The 15,731-nt window shown below is 41.8% G+C and overlaps 1 protein-coding gene across 3 annotated transcripts in view; it reads right to left on the bottom strand.

Annotated features, from left to right (window-relative positions):
* MAP2K5 (mitogen-activated protein kinase kinase 5) overlaps positions 1–15,731 on the bottom strand; it is a 264,811-nt gene that overhangs the window by 43,644 nt on the left and 205,436 nt on the right. The window lies entirely within an intron of this gene.

The raw sequence follows: 15,731 nt of genomic DNA, 5'->3' as shown, positions 1-15,731 counted from the left end.
ACTCCAACCACAACTGCTGCTGGTTCACCTGCAGAGTAAGTGTGCCAAAAGTACACTTTGTGATCTTGAGAGCAGGCAAGCAAGTTGGATACTCCAAATAAAGAAAACATAAATGAGAAAAATGCTTTTGAAATGACTTAAAAGGGAAATCATTATTTTAAAGGCATAGTTTTTTTTTTTAAGCCATGTTGTTTCTTGGCTTTAAAGAATCCGTGTCATTAATGTTCAAGCACATGCTAGCATGCACACACGCACGCACACACACACACAAGTGCATGTAAAACTGGTATAATCTGAATAAATTCAGTGGATGGTATCATGTCAATTTCCTGGTTGTGATACTGTACTATACTTATAAACTGTTACCATTGGGGGAAACTGGGTGAAGGGTACATAGGATCTTTCCATGTTATTTCTCACAACTGCTTGTGAATCTAAAATAATGTCAAGGGCTTCCCTGGTGGCACAGTGGTTAAGAATCTGCCTACCAATGCAGGGGACACAGGTTCGAGCCCTGGCCTGGGAAGATCACACATGCTGCGGAGCAACTAAGCCCATGCACCACAACTACTGAGCCTGAGCTCTAGAGCCCGTGAGCCACAACTGAGCCCACGTGCCACAACTAGTGAAGCCTGCGTGCCTAGAGCCTGTGCTCCACAACAAGAGAAAGCCACGACAATGAGAAGCCCGCGCGCCGCAATGAAGAGTAGCCCCCGCTCACCTCAACTAGAGAAAGCCCGCGTACAGCAACGAAGACCCAACACAGCCAAAATAAAATAAATAAATAAATTAATTAATTAAATAAAATGATGTCAAAATAGGAAGTTTAAAAGTAAAAGGGTAAGGAGCTATTTTTGTTTAAACTCATGAGGTCCAGATTTTTAGCAGAGCTCTGCTTTGAATAATGGAGAAGCCTGGCATAACTATTTAACTGGAAAAAAGTTGAGGGGCCTTTGCTTTACAAATATACCTGAGGATTTAATTTTTGCCTTTAATTCATAATAAAAGATGACAATGGAACCTGACAATGATGTGGTGGTTAATTCAGACACTGATAGGGCATAGACACAAAATGCTGTATAAAAATGATACAATCATTAATTACTTATTTATTGCTTCACTCATTCAACAATTTTCTTGACCATCTACCATGTCAAAGGCACTGGGCTGGCACTGTGGGATGACTGATACTTGATCCACAGCCTGGAAGAATTTGTGTGTTGTTCAGAGGGATAAGACGTGCAGCCCTAAGAGCGATGGGGAAGAAACTTATTTTGAGAGTCTGGAGGGCTGTGAGATACCGTTTTTGCTCTCCCACTTTCTTCCTTCCTCACTTCTAGAGAGCACCTGGGGGTGAAGGGACCTTGAACATCTTAACCTGTGTCATGTTCCTTTCTCTTTGCAAAACAGACATTCCTTCAAACCAAGCTTTTATACGTAAACGTATAAAATGCAAAACGTATAAAACGTAAAAAAGATAGGACAACTTCTCAAAAATCTCAAGGTGTTGGCCACACTGGTGAATTCTGAGGTCAGCTGTGCTGTGGTTAGATTAAACCAGGCAAATTAAGTGAAACATGGCAATCCTTTTTAACAGTTTTTAACAGCCTATTTCTAGACTTCTTGGTGTCAAGCCATCAAGCCAACACATTAATTAACATTAGAGAATCACCTGCAGTCTGACCAGTACTGAGAGTTATGCTCTAACATTTTAAAAATAAATCTTTTAATTCAAGCCTAATGTTCCTTTGGCCTGGCCCAACAATTTCTGGTCCTACACTCTGGGGTTCATACTAACTGGCACAGCTCTCCTAGATCACTCCACATCTATCTGCAATGCTGGGATTGAAGGCTGTTTGTGATTCCAGTGGCTTCACATCAGGCAGGACAGCATTTTGCCTTATCAGATCCCAAATTGTTTTTTGATCCTCCACCGTTCACTGCCTTAGAATAGCATCTTTGTGAGACAACTGGCAGAATCCACAGGACAAATCTGCTCTTGACTGGGGAGGGAACCTTGTTTATTTGGGGAGGACACCAAAAAACAAAAAAACTGGACTCTCGGGGCTTCCCTGGTGGCACAGTGATTGAGAGTACGCCTGCCGATGCAGGGGACACGGGTTCGTGCCCCAGTCCGGGAAGACCCCACATGCCGCGGAGTGGCTGGGCCCGTGAGCCATGGCCGCTGAGCCTGTGCGTCCGGAGCCTGTGCTCCGCAACGGGAGAGGCCACAACAGTGAGAGGCCCTCGTACCGCAAAAAAAAAAAAAAAAAAAAAAACATGGGAGAACCAGCTATTAGCCAAGTACAACCAGATGGCTTATAAAAAACACAAAACGTAAATTAACAGATCTAAAGGAATCTCTGAAATTTGAGATTATACAGATTTTTTCCTATTTTCTTTTTCTCCTAAATGTTTTGGCAGTTCTTCAGTATTGGGATAAAAGAGAAGAGAAACAAACTTTGTCATTTATGTCAAAACTAATCCTTCATTTTTTGTCATTTAAAAGACTTACATTTACTCAGAGATTTTCTAAACATATGGCAAAGATCTTGGTGTTTCATAAAATTCCTTGAAAACAGGTAGGTGGAGAACTGGAAAATGAATTAAGCTCTTAAACCATATTTGCAATTGCTTGCTTTCCAAAGCCAATGAACATCTTTTTTCTTTTTATTTTAGGTCTCTCGTTGGTCATAAGCTATAGTGTACAGTATTATTTAGAGGTGCCTCTCTGAATGGTACACACACACACACACACACACACACACACACACACCTGCACACTAACTCCCACATACACCTCCCTTTTCAATGGCTTAGGCAGAGCAGCAAAAAACATGCTTGTCTCATACCAAAGAGATTTCATTTACAAAAGTAAAACCTGTTATTGTCCCCCCTCTCTCTCTCTCTGTAGCCTCCCAAGGCATTTCTATTGCTTTTTCATAAAACACTGCTGCAAATAATCAAGCATGACCACTGACATCCACGAGATTGAGTTTTAGGAACCATTCAATGAGCTCACCCTCGTGGGAAGCCTCCTGCTCAGGCTAGTCTAAAGGTAATTATTCAGCAATTCCTACCTGTGGTTTTACCTTGTCCCTATATAGTGTTTGAATTTCATACACTGGTAAGGTCAGTTTTTTTTCCTCAGGAAAAGTCCAGCTACACATGTTTGGATCCAGGACCTAAATTATAATGTTAATATACACACTGCCATTTCACCAGGTCCTATGTGTAGAAATGCTGATTAAAAGCAATCTTAAAGGTAGGTCAGGGCTTCCCTGGTGGCGCAGTGGTTGAGAGTCCGCCTGCCGATGCAGGGGACACGGGTTCATGCCCCGGTCCGGGAAGATCCCACATGCCGCGGAGCGGCTGGGCCCGTGAGCCATGGCCGCTGAGCCTGCGCGTCCGGAGCCTGTGCTCCGCAACGGGAGAGGCCACAACAGTGAGAGGCCCGCGTACCGCAAAAAAAAAAAAAAAGAGGTAGGTTAACAACTATATTAAACAAAAATGAAAGAGGAAAATCCAGGAGTGAAAAAGAACCCTTAACAGGCTCCTAAATGAAAGGAATCATTCCTCTTTTCATAGGTGAAGGGTTAACATCGAAACAGCTGAGCTACATCCACATACCATTCAAGGGCAAGAACCTGGCAGGTCCATGTCCTGAAAAATCAACAAGCCATACACTATCCAGATAGACTCAGGGAACTTGCTGCAATCCAAAGTCCACATCGCCACACTGTGTGTCCTCCTGAATGTTCACTCGACTGTTAGTTAAAATAATTACTGCCATTTGCCACCTGCACGGCCAGTTATGGATACGGGGAAAACAGAACTTCCAGTGGCTGCACGGTGTAGGAGTGTCAGCGGTATTCGCTTACACATTTTTATAAACAAATTCAAACGCTATGTTGGCTGTGACTCGGAGGCTGAGAATTATACGTGAAATTGTGCCATACCTGGTCCATACAATAAACAGAGAGAAGGGAATTTAAAGCTGGTTAAACCGATGAGATACCACATCAGTTTAAAATCAGTCAATAGGAGAGGAACAAAGAGAGGAACAGGGAGGGAGGAAGGGAGAGGAAGTGGAAAAAAAAAGAGAACCACATACTGTGAAATGAACAAGTTCAGTTAGAACGTTCATCAGGATTTGGAAAATCATAATGCCATCTGCTACTCTGGACCTCGGAACATCAGGGATCTCGTGGGCCCAGACGCTTTCATTTCCAGAAGGAAGGAAGGAACTTACACTCCCTGGAATGCTGCCTCCATCCTGGAATGAAGGCAACACTCCAGCCGACCAGTTTGGAATCTCTTTTGAGAACATTTGCACTGTTCACAGACGTGTTTTCCCTGGTTTAGGGAAAATTAACGGCAGGCAAAGTGATTACAGCAACTAGGCAGTGAGGCAGAGCAGTGCCCCAGCCCAAACTGCTGGGTAACTGACCCTGGCATCCAACTTGGGCTCAGGGTGTGTAGGTCCCATCATGGTGGATTAAATGAGCATTGTCCTACGGCTGGATGAGACTTCACAATAGAGCAACACATGTTAAATGACAGCAGCCAAAACTGGCCCCACCAGGCAACTGCCCATTCACAGAAAGCTATTCACAGGCCTTCACCACCAAGAAATTAATTCATTAATAATACATCACGCTTCGTGGACAATTCAAAGAAAACAACACAAAGCTACTTGTCCAATGACTGTCTAAAGATGCAGCATTTTCCCTGGGTTAAAAAAAACCTCCAAATCTAATTGACTTACTGAGATCAAAATCACAGGGATGTTTATGCTAATATTTTGATTAGTAAAAAAGAAGAAATGGAAAAAGTCTATCCACTGAATTCACTCAGTGCCATGGGAAATAATAAAAATATAGATTTTTTTTCAGCAGTAGCTAATAAAATCTGACTTTATGTAAATGTATTTATTTATTATGTTTTTGGAACTGTATTTAAAAAATTATTTTTTCCTACTTTAAGTGACTTTATACATTCTTCAGACTATCAGGAAAATTTTTGCTTTTAACTTGTTTCTTCTGTTACATTTTTAAAACTTCCTTCTTTCTTTCTCCTTCCTCCCGACAACTCATAAATATGAATTAAATATAATTATAAATGAACAGACAGTAACTTTTGGATTACTGCTGTGTTTTGGTAGAATCTTAATGTCAATTCTAAAGAAACAGTTATTACGGATAGAACAAGTAATTACTAAAGGAATCATGGCCTTAACGCTAACCTATTTTCAATTTTCAAACCAGTCAAACTGCATTAATTTAAACATACTGGACTTTTCAAAGGAGGTATTAGATTTCTAAAGGTTGCCTTACATAAAAGGAGAATATCGGTTTTCAGGATCCCAATTATACCTTCCTGACACTATGAGACAGAGGTCTAGTTAACCATATCGCTGGAGGACACGACTATTGTATATCTACTTGTATTAACTTACCAAGTTTCTAATGCCTCCCAGTCATTAACTCATACAAGTTACAAATAACATGAAATCCCACATCATCAATACCCATTTATGCAAGTGGTTAGAGTGTCAGTCACTGTGGTGGGAAGCTCTAGGCATGCACGGGTCACGTCGGACAGCTCAGGCCATCAGGTCTTGTCTCACTTTAAACTACCTGCAGTTAGGTGTTGTGAAAGAAAGAGGCCATCCTAGGATGCTGGGAGCAGGAGGGATGGGGGATGTTCCTTTTATTTTTTTGCTAACTTCAGAAGCCAGAATTATGGCGAAGTCCCTCAGGCAAAAAAATGAATAGATATTATTCCCTCTGGAGCTGGTTGATACCACGTTTTGAATTCCAGGGGGGTATCATTAGACAGCCATTTTCCACCCCCTCACTCCCCCACCCCCACCCCCAGAAAGCACCTGCTACGTTCACAGCCCAGCAGCTTCTCAGTTAACCAGCCCTCAGTTAACCTGTCCAAGAATGAGTGATTCTGCACGAATGAATTTTTTAAAAGATAACAGTGGTTTAAGAGCCAAACCTTTTGTGTACATAAATCTTTCTAAAAGGAGTCAATCTCCTCCCTGCCAACATAAACAGAATATGCAGAAGAGAATTCAATTATTTCTTAAGACACGGAGTCATTCTTACAGACAGCGAAACTGAACTGTGTTGCAATATACTTCTGCCCTTGGGGCACGTCTGCAATGCTTTCTAAGTTGTCTACTTTTACAGTTTTAAAAAATAATCTCTTCCTTTGATGCCAAAAAGTTCAGCTGTCACTTTTTGCTTCCATCAAGGACAATTATAGTATAGTAAAGAGTCCCATCCTTTGTCCTTCAGTTTCCTCATCTGTAAAACAGAGTGCTGTGGGAAAGCAACATGACATTGGGGAACACTGGGGAAACATTTTATCAACCATAAGGGTTAAGGCTAGACTTCTGAATTTTGATAAAGGACTGTATTTATTAGCTAAGTATCTCCTTGTCATATACTATTACTTTTTGGATTTTTTCTGAGGTCTTAAAAAAAAGAAGTAGTAAGTTCTTATAATTACATATAAATTTCATTCAACAAATATTTATAAGTGACTACTGTACATTAATTAGGTGCAGTACTAGGAAGATAGAAATGAAAAGCCTGGGAGCTGAGAGTCTAGTTGATAAACTTCTTATAACTGGGTCTGGAACAGGAATTGATATAGTTCTGAACGAGGTGCTTGGTGCTGCCCTGCGAACTGAATGCTAATTATCTTCTTCCCACGAAGTGTGTGTGTGCCCCACCTCAGTGACAGTCTGACTGACCAAGCCAAATGCTTCTTCTCTGATCCGACCTCCACTCTCCGCTACATCCAATTACTCACCAAATTCAGTTTATTCCATCCCCTGAATACTATTCAAACATGCTAAGGCTGTCTTAATGGAAAGCCCACGTAATTTCTGATCAGGACTATAAGCACAGTAAGTTCCTAACTGTCCTTCCCAATCCACTTTCCACAACCCCATCAGAGTGATTTTTCTGAAACACAAATCTGGTTCTGTTGATCCTCTGCTTAAAACTCTTTCACCTCCCTCCCCGCAAATGCCTTCAGGCACAATGTGTAAAGATCCTTCTAAGTGTAGCCACTGCCTCATTTCTTTTAATACTTTGCCAAGCACTGCAGCCATACTGAACTCCGCACGGGCCTCAAGTACCTCTGAGGCTAACTCCTACTGGCCCTTTGGGTTTCCCTTCTCTGTGGAGCTCTCTGGTATATTATCACCTCCTTCATTATCTCTCTTCTCTGTGTTTCCCCAGCACCCTGTCCACACTTTTAGTATATGTAGAATTTATATGACTGCAAACATCATTAAATGCCTTGTCATAAATACCCTTTTATGTGAGGGGGTTAAAACGACAGTCACTGTGCTCCTCTGAGAGCTCATTAAGTCTCATGCCACGTATATTGCCTGCAGTTTAGTTTAACATTTATTTATTGTTTACTTATTTATTTATTTTGGCTGTGCCGGGTCTTAGTTGCGACATGCGAACTCTCAGTTGCAGCATGTGAGATCTGTTCCCCCACCAGGGATTGAACCCGGGCCCCCTGCATTGGGAGCTCGGAGTCTTACCCACTAGACCACCAGGGAAGTCCCTTCCTGCAGTTTAGTTTAAAGTTATCTACTCATACATGACTGTTTACTAGCCTGTCTCCCTGACTACAGTAGAAACTCTTTAATGGTGGCAACTGTATCTTACTCACTCCCTATTCCCCAGTACCTAGCTTTGGGATTAATACAGGTTTACAGAATGATTGTTTGGGCTATAATCGGTGGTTTTCAAATTATAATCTGTGGAACTCTAAGGACTTTTATGTGGGTGCCATGAGTGGGATGGGGACAGGGTAGAGATCTAAGCTTCCTATCCTTTGATCAAACCAGAAAGGCCTCAAAGTCCAAAAAAAATTTTTTTTAACTTGTGTGGGTCAAAGGACACCATCAAGAAAGTTAAAGTCAATCCACAGAATGGGAGAAAAAAATGTAGAGTCTAGTATCCAGAACACATAAAGAACTCTAGGCACTTCCCTGGCGGTCCAGTGGTTAAGAGTCTGCCTTCCAATGCAGGGGACATGGGTTCGATCCCTGGTTGGGGAACTAAGATCCCACATGCCGCAGGGCAACTAAGCCCGTGCTCTGGAGTCCGCGCACCACAACTAGAGAGAAGCCCTCGTGCCTCAATGAAAGATCCCGCGTGCCGCAACGAAGACACGACGCAAATAATAAATTAATTAATAAGAAAAGAACTCTAACAACTCAAAACTAATAATTAAAAAGGAAAAACCAATTTAAAAATAGAAAATGCATTTGAACAGAATTTAAAAGAAAATATTCAAACGATCAATAAACACATGAAAATATGCTCAACATCATTAATCATAAGGGAAATGCAAATCAAAACCACAATGAGAGACTACTTTACATCCACTAGGATGACTACAATTCAAAGGAAAAAAAACCCCAGAAAATAACAAGTGTTGGCAAGTATGCGGAGAAATCTGAAATCTCGTAAGTTACTGATGGGAATGTAACATGGTGCAGTTGCTGTGAGATACCGTTTGAAAGTTCATCAAAAAGTTAAACACAGGGGCTTCCCTGGTGGCGCAGTGGTTAAGAATCCGCCTGCCAGTGCAGGGGACACGGGTTCGAACCCTGGTCAGGAAGATCCCACATGCTGCAATTAGGCCCGTGCGCCACAACTACTGAGCCTGTGCTCTAAAGCCCACAAGCCACAACTACTGAGCCCACGTGTCACAGCTGCTGAAGCCTGCACGCCTAGAGCCCGTGCTCCACAACGAGAGGCCACTGCAGTGAGAAGCCCGCGCACTGCAACGAAGAGTAGCGCCTGCTCGCTGCAGCTAGAGAAAGCCCACGTGCAGCAACGAAGACCCAACACAGCCAAAAATAAATAAATAAATTTATTAAAAAAAAAAAATTAAACACAGAATTTTCATATGACCCAGCAATTCCACTACTAGGTATATATATCCAAGAGAATTGAAAACAAAACATACATCCACATAAAAACTAGTACACAAATGTTCACAGCAACATTTTTCATAATAGTCAAAAAGTGGAAACACCCCAAATGTTAATCAACTGATGAACAGATAAACAAAAATGTGGTATATCCATACAAGGGAATATTATTTGACCATAAATATATATGAAGTACTGATAAATACGACAACGTGGATATACCTTGGAAACATTATGCTAAATGAAAGAAACCAAACACGAAACACCAGATATTGCATGGTCCAATGTATATGAAATGTCCACAATAGGGAAATCCACAGAGACAGAAAGTAGATTAGCTAGTGGTTGCCAGGATTGGAGGGGAGAGTGAAACTAGGAGTTACTGTTAACAGGTCCTGGGTTTCTTTATGAAGTGATGGAAATGTTCTGGAACTGAGCTGTATAATTTATGAGTGAATTTTATGTTATGTAAATTATACTTAAATAAAAATGTCAAAGTAAAAAATAGAAAACAGAAATAAGTTTCTCTGTGATGATCTTTGAAATTAGCAGTCCTTTTCAGCTGGATAGAATGGGCCTCAGCAGAAGAAAAGACAAACTTAGACCACATGCTACTTTCTGTAGGATTAGCCCTGCTAGAAAAAAGTTCCTATTTTAATTTACTTCAAGGAGCGTCTGCTTGAGCCATGATCTCTTCTAGGTGTGGGGATAAATCCCTGTGCTGGATGACTTCATGATACAGTGGGAGACAAACTCACAAACTAAATTTGATTCCATATGAGTAACAATAATAAAGCTTTGTAAACATGCTATGCTGAATTATGCCTAGCACTGGGTGGGCATGGGGCAGGATGGAAGAAATGGGAAGGTAACAGAGACAGCTTCAAAGAGGACATCACATTTGAGCTGAGCCTTGGAGAACACTTAGGCATTTACAAAGTAAAAAACGGGAGGCCGTTCCAAGCAGAGTGAGGAACACAACCCTAAGTAGGAAAGTGTGGGGCAGCCATCAAGACTAATGATGGACCCAAAGTGAGGCCGAAAAAAACATGGGTGTGAATCTAAAATGCTGTGCTAGGAGGTTCAGACATTACCCTACAGGTAGGGTTTGGCAGGTTGAGATCTGTATTTTTTAAAAGATAATCCTGTGGAGGTAGGGTGGTAGGAGAAACAAGGCAGAGAGAAAAGCTTAGAAGCTTGTTATGGTTATATGTGGTTATAAAACAGACTCTTCTCTCCATTTTCTTCTCCTTTCCCAGTCCTCTCTTTTCTCACCCCCTTCTTCAGGTATCACCCTCTTCTAGAACAGAGATGTCAGCCGCCTCCCAGTTTGCCCAGCTCATGTGGAAGTGTCTAGCTGTGTGATTAACCTCCATACTCTTCTTTACTAAGCTGCCAGGTGGGGGTTAGCATCAAACACTGCTTCCTTCCAGCACTGGACATGTTTGCTGGCACTGCTAGAGAACATCAGAGGAGCCAGGTCTAAGAGAAGAGTCCACATGAAGCCTCTTGTGAGCTCAGGAGTTTCGTGGCGTGGATGACTGTCCCCATTCGTGACTCTTTTTAGTACCACTGTAATGATGTGCATATGCCAGCCAGGCAGATAAGTAAATAGTGGAGGCTCTCTTATGTCTCAATTAAATTGTATGATTAAATAGAGTCATAAAAACTCACAGAAGACAAAGGCTTTTTTTTTTTTTTTTTTTTTTTTTGTGGTACGCGGGCCTCTCACTGTTGTGGTCTCTCCCATTGCGGAGCACAGGCTCCGGACGCGCAGGCTCAGCGGCCATGGCTCACGGGCCCAGCCGCTCCGCGGCATGTGGGATCTTCCCGGACTGGGGCATGAACCCGTGTCCGCTGCATCAGCAGGTGGACTCTCAACCAATGCACCACCAGGGGAGACCAAGACAAAGCCTTTTATAAACGGAATTTTGTAATGATGGGCTATTAAATATGTTTTGGACCAAGAGAGCCTGTTCCCCTCTTAAGCAAGCCCACTTTACTCCTCCTCATCATTGAGGACCCAAGGCCAGGCCCCAGCACAACACCCCCCCAGCCCCCTTGCCCCAACCTCTTCTTGCCCATCACTCAGCTGGCCACTTCCTTTCCATCGTCCTCTCCCCTATCCCCACTGTGGCCTTCCTATCAATCCTTTTCAAGCTACACACCTTACAGGGAAAGCCATCATCTCCCCTACCTTCCAGACTGGGGCACAAAGGTCCTCCTCTTAAAGCCGTGATTTGCCCTGGCTCTAGCTGTCTATTGGCCTGGAACCCTGGCATTGTTACAGTGATTCCATTATCCTGATGGTGTCATATCCAAGAAACTGTTACTTAATCTAAGGTCACAGGTTTATACCGATATTTCCTTTTAAGATTTTCAGTCTTAGCTGTGAAACACTTACATTTAGGTCTTTGATCCACTTTGAGTTAGTTTTTGTATATGACGTGAAAAAAATTCATTCTTCTGCATGTGGATCTCCAACTGTTCCAGCATCATTTGTGGAAAAGACTGTACTTTCACCATTAACGGGTCTTGGCATCCTCATCAGAAAACAACTGACCATGGACATATGGGTGTATTTCTGGACTCTCAATTCCATTTTACATGTCTATCCTCATGCCAGAACCACACTATTGATTACTGTATTGATTGATTGATTACTGTAACTTTGTAATACATTCTGAAATCAGGAAACCTGAATCCTCTTTGTCTTTTTACCCCAAGATTGTTTTGGCTACTCTGACTCCTTTGCATTTCCATATGAATCTTGGGATCAACTCACCCATTTCTGCAAAAGAGCCCACTGGGGTTGTGACAGGGATTGCACTGAATCTGTAGACCAATTTGGGGAGCGCTGCCATCTTAACAATATTAAGTCTCCCATTCCAAGAATGTGGGATGTCTTTCTGTTTATTTAAGTCTTTAATTTCTTTCAAAGATGTTTTATAATTTTCAGTGTATACGTTTTCCACTTCGTTTGTTAGACTTATTCCTAAGTATTTTATTCTTTTCGATGCTAACTGTAACTTGAAGTGTTTTCTTAATTTCACTTTTGAATTATTCATTTTGGTTTACTAATATATAGAATTACAACTGATTTTGTGTTTTGATTTTATATCCTATCATTTAGAAGATACTTCTGATAAGGTATAAAACATGACTTATAGGAATTCACTTCTTACTGGTAAAAGGAATAAATAAACAGATGTATAAACCAGGGATTTGTTAATTGTCCTGCTGAACACCTACAGGTGTTAGATAGAAATTTATATTTAGCTATAATATGCTTGAAATACACACACACACACACACACACACACACGCACACTCAGAGTAATGATCCATTTTTCTGGCTGTCATATTTTAGATAACCTGAACATTCTGAAACACATCTGTGAACTCAAAAATGATTTGCAAGAAAGTTTCAAGCCCTTCTGTCTGACATTTATCTTTTTCCTTTTTTGACCTTGCAAACTTCTTCTCATCCTGTAAGACCTAGCTTAAATGTCACACCTCCTGATCCACCCCCAGAACAAACCCTCTTCTGGCAGAACAAACCCTCCTGTTTCTGGGTTGTATAGTATGCATCCTATAATGAAGCATAATTATTCATTTCCATACTCTTATCTTTTCCAAGTCTGTGGCCTTCTTGGGGGCAGGCTCAAGGAGGAAGTCCCCACTTCAGTCTTTGCAATTCCCAGCACCTCAATCCACTGATGTCCTGGCTGGCTCCAGCCAGCCTGGGATTCGGTGACTCAGATATCACTGCTCTGTTCCCACCTGCCACATCACCAATGTGGCCAGCCCTTTGTTGCCAGCCAAACTGGGAGCCCAGGCACTGGGGAGAGCATTAGATGGCGACATAGCCTCCTGAGTCCCAGCACACTGTATTGGCAGAGGATTTGGGACTATGCCTCTGCCTTTCTACCCTGACTCACAAATCTGATCTTCAGTTGACCTGGGAGACTTGCCTGGAAGAACAGTCCTCTCTAGGCTTGAAGGCTGCCCTGAGCATGGCCTGGTCAACTTGGGCTGGCATACAGTGGGCACTTTTGAGGACTATCTGCTGCATGAATGAACACAAGCCTACTCACGTTACTTCATCAGCCTCAATCTCTCTTCTCAGAGCAGTGGTTTGCCCTTACACATACCACTTGGGTATCTGATTTCATTTGATACCTTTAATTTTGCTAGGGTCACCATCAGCAGTGCAAAGACTGAGACAAGATGATCAGATAACTGGGGCAGCCAGTAGTCACTGACAAGAATGAGGAGTGACCATAGAAAACAGAGGTGATCACAAGAGAGAACACAGAAAAGCACCAAGCAGAGCAGCACACCCATGTACGGGTCATTTAGTTTGGGAGCAAATGGCTCTCTACACCTCAAAAAGCCCAAGCATATCACTGAGTGCCAAGGCCAAACACACAAGCAAAATGGCTGGTAAAATTCAATGAAAGAACAAGGCAAGATCCCCACAATTCTACAGCCCTAGAGGGCATCAATACGTCAAAGTTTAGTTCAGTACCATGTTCAAAACAGGGACCTGAGTCATCAAGAAAAGGTTATGATACCTTTTATAAAAGCTTTATACCAATGAAATGATATTCACTATACTTTATCAACAGGCTGCCAAGAACAAATACATTTTAGAAACATTCTTTCTAAAAAATGCAAATTTTCTCACTGATGTCAGAGCTTAAAGTAGTATCAGTTAGCTAGACAGCAAGGGCCACCTCATTCCCCAGTGATATCAGATGGCTAAGGCATCATGGCACGCATAGACACACATCACTTACAATGAACCCAAGTACTTTACAGCTCAGGTATTCAGGGACTTGGAGAGGGCCTGATTATGAGTTTTACAGTAAGAAGTTCTTTTGAGAGAAGCAACTTTGAGGCAAAGATGGTAGCTCTAAGACAGCACTAAGATCCTGAGTTAGCCAGGTCCAAACCAGACAAGCTCCACCCCCTAAAATTAAACTAAATTTCCCAGATTTCTCTTTGCAGTCTGATTCTTTTGGTACCTTGGCTACTCATCCAGTTCCTGTTCTGTGGTTCAAATTTCACGTTCATGATTCTTACTACTCTGTTTACCTTTTGGTGTCTTTATTTGGATATGTGGTGGCTGACTCTGGCTTTGGCCCACGATCCCACCTCCTGTCTCTCAACTCCTGACATTCACCCCTGGCTGCTCTAGCGCTGGCTCCTATCCACTTGATCTTGTTTTACTACTTCTTTGTTCTTTGCCAGGCCATGCTAGGAGGTCAAGGGACATCCACATAATAATAAATAAAGTACGTTACACTGGGCTTTGCTTAGCTGTTTTGTACGTGACTCCAAATATATCCATCTTGTTTGAATTAGATTCCCTTGGGGTGGTACTTTTTGATTTGCCTTTTCCCGAAGAGAAACAGTATATACTGTCATTGGATAGCCATTTCATAATGAGGTATATCCCATGCCCAAAGAGTAAGATGGTTCAAATCCTGGCTGGTTATATTCATTCAGAAATAGAAGCCCTACATGTCAGATGTAAATGAAGATAGACAGTTAATTGTCCTCTGGGATCTAAAAGGGCAGACTTAGCCATTACGGAAGAGGTTCTCAAACTTTCATGTGCAAAGAGTTGGGAAGCTAGTAAAATGTAGATTCCTGGGCTCTACCCCAAGAAAGTCTAATTCAGAGATCTGGGTCCAAGAATCTGCATTTTAAACAAGAGTCTTAGGTAATCCTGATGTAGTTAGTCCTTGGACTACCCTTTGAGAAACACTGTATCACAGCAATGAGAAATCTGACAAACGTGGGGTAAGCACAGTAATTAAAAGATCCCACCAATCCTTCCTCTCTTAGAAGCTATGATGCACCTTGCCTAAGGCAGGTCACCTGGCCAACTCTTTCCTAATATTCTTATTCCCAATCATCAGCTTGGTTCCAAGATCAACTTAATGTTTGTTTTAAAAATATATGTGAATTTCCCAAGTTTTCATAAAAAAGATATTTGAATGTTTTTAGAGTAAATGGGAATAGGTGTCTAAGTTATAGTTTTCTCTCAACTGAGGAAGAAGAGCTATAAAGAAAAATATACGATTTAAGCTACAAGCTACTGTCCTTCATCACACATACCTTCTCTTCTTAGAACATCTCCCTATGATGATTTCAAAAGTCTCAAGATTTTACCCAAATCAAACAAGTAAAATATATTAAATTTAATAGCAATCACTGCTACTTTACATAAGGAATGAAAACATCCATTTGATCCAGAAAACCTTCAAATGAGCTCTCCAGCATACCTGTATTACTGGTGAAGGTATCTGTACCTGAACATTCTGATGCCCAGGAGCCTGGCAGACCAAGAACAGCAGAGCCCAGGAAAGATGGCAGGCTGTGCACTTGACTGGGGAGGCCATTTCCCTGGGCACGTCCCTAAGCAATCCTGAAGGGGGAGCTCAGGAAAATCAGTTTAATTGGGAGGATTCTGATGGCCATAGGATGCTTTGGGAATCTAAGATGACAGAAGATATTGATGAGCTATTAGATCCAGGAGGCCTGTCTGATATTTGAGATAATGGGGCCTCCATTTGTTTCAGGACGATGCCTTCATTTTTGCACTAACATGGTTTATGGCTTGCAAGGGATATGTGGACTGACTGATGCAGACATTAAGGATGTTGGAGCTCCATTCTTACTATTATTGTGATATGTGTATGTATTTGTTTTTTTCCTAGGAGGATCTTTATTTTTTTCT

The sequence above is a fragment of the Grampus griseus genome, assembly GCF_964374135.1.
Source record: "Grampus griseus genome assembly, chromosome: 2".
Classification (NCBI taxonomy): domain Eukaryota; kingdom Metazoa; phylum Chordata; class Mammalia; order Artiodactyla; family Delphinidae; genus Grampus; species Grampus griseus.
The sequence above is the reverse complement of the archived record's forward strand: the minus strand, read 5'-3'. Positions and strand labels throughout refer to the sequence as shown.